Genomic DNA, 1,911 nt, shown 5'->3' with positions numbered 1-1,911 from the left:
GTTTGTCTTGCAAGGATGCCTCCTCTCTCTACAAGAATCTCAGTGCACCTATTGTACTCTATGCTACTTTCTCCCCACCCCCACCCCCCTCTCATTTATCTCTCCTCTCTGCAGGCACCCTGCCTCTATTCCTGATGAAGGGCTTTTGCCCGAAACATCGATTTTCCTGCTCCTCGGATGCTGCCTGACCTGCTGTGCTTTTCCAGCATCGCTCTGTGGGCGGCACAGTGGCTAGCACTGCTGCCTCACAGCGCCAGAGACCCGGGTTCAATTCCCGCCTCCGGCAAATGTCTGTGTGGAGTTTGCACATTCTCCCTGTGTCTGCGTGGGTTTGCTCCAGGTGCTCTGGTTTTCTCCCACAGCCCAAAGATGTGCAGGTCAGGTGAATGGGCCATGCAAAATTGCCCATAGTGTTAGGTGAAGGGGTAAATGTAGAGGAATGGATCTGGGTGGGTTGCTCTTCGGAGGGTCGGTGTGGACTTGTTGGGCCGAAGGGCCTGTTTCCACACTGTAAGTAATCTAATCTAATCTCTACCAGGTTTGACTGCCTCCTGAAACAAAGCGTCCAGGTAACTCTTCCCCCTCCTGGATGTGCCGCAGTGTTTGAAGCTCAGATTCCAGATCATCAACTCTGATCCGGAGTTCTTCCAGCAACCAACACTTGCTGCAGACGTGGCCCCTGCCATTCCCAATGGGATCAGCCAGCTCCCACATCATAAAATGTGTTGGACATTCTACTTAATTCTTAATCCTACTAGACTTAAGTGAAGCTATATGTTTCAGATTTATTTCAGCATTTTAACAACTTCTAGACATCCCAGGGTTGAGAACCCCCAGCTGCAGCCAGGAAGTGCTTTTCTCTAGCATTGTTTGTGGGCCAGGAGGAGCAGAAGTGTTTCCTTAGCTCAGCTCTCCTGAGCTAATGTGGCAAGATCTATCTCCCTCTCTGCAAGCTTCTCTTGTGTTATTCCCATGCAATCTCACTCGTCCATTCTCTCATGTGGTCCCTACTGCACCTCACCAGTCCCCAACCCAACATAAAGTCATGGAGTCCTGCAGCACAGAGACAGGCCCTTTACCCAAACCTGTCCATGCCGACCAAAATGTCCTTCCCTGCACTTGGCCCATATCCTTCTAAACCTTTCCTATCCATATATTTGTCCAAATGCCTTTTAAATATTGTTAATGTACCTGCCTCAAACACTTCCGCTGGCAGCTCATTCCATATGCGTACCACCCTCTGCGTAAAACAGTTGCCCCTCAGGTTCCCTTTTATTCTTTCCCCTTTAACCTTAAACTGATGACCTCTGGTCCTCAACTTCTCAACCCTGGGAAACAGACTGAGGACATGCACCCTATCAATGCTTCTCATGATCTCATACACCTCTCTATAAGGTACACTCTCAGTCTCCTACGCTCTAAAGAAAAGAGTTCTAGCTTGTCCAACCTCTCCCTATAACTCAGACAATTGAGTCCTGGCAATATGCTTGTAAATGTTTTCTGTACTCTAGTAACATCTCAACCTAGTTTAGAAACCACAACACTGCAATGGCCAGGAATCGAACCTGGGTCAGCTGCTTGGAAGGCAGCTATGCTCACCACTATACCACCATCACCCATGTTTTAACTCAACATCTCAACCTGACCACCAGAAAATGGAAGACAAATTTCAACAAAGGCCTGTTTTTAAATTTAGCAGGACTTCTGTGCTCCTAATGTTTCCAGGTTTCCCTGCTTCCCCTTGCTGCTTCCCCTTTGGTTTCAGAGCCTGAAAGCATCTTAAGTACAAAGAGTTCTTTCCAGTCCCACCATCAGGCAGACTGAAAGCCCTGTATTAAATGGTTGAGTTACCATCCTGTGGTTTCCCCCAACTCCTCCACACCGTGAATGCTGGGAAGGGAGTGACTTCAC

At 48.4% G+C, this 1,911-nt stretch overlaps 1 non-coding gene across 1 annotated transcript; it reads right to left on the bottom strand.

Moving 5' to 3' along the window:
• Nucleotides 1-1,544: 1,544 nt before the first annotated feature.
• Nucleotides 1,545-1,616, bottom strand: trnag-ucc (transfer RNA glycine (anticodon UCC)). The gene has a single exon. It is a non-coding gene; the product is annotated as a tRNA-Gly (tRNA).
• Nucleotides 1,617-1,911: the final 295 nt, after the last annotated feature.

The sequence above is a fragment of the Chiloscyllium punctatum genome, chromosome 26 (genome assembly GCF_047496795.1).
Source record: "Chiloscyllium punctatum isolate Juve2018m chromosome 26, sChiPun1.3, whole genome shotgun sequence".
In the NCBI taxonomy this organism is placed as follows: domain Eukaryota; kingdom Metazoa; phylum Chordata; class Chondrichthyes; order Orectolobiformes; family Hemiscylliidae; genus Chiloscyllium; species Chiloscyllium punctatum.
The sequence above is the reverse complement of the archived record's forward strand: the minus strand, read 5'-3'. Positions and strand labels throughout refer to the sequence as shown.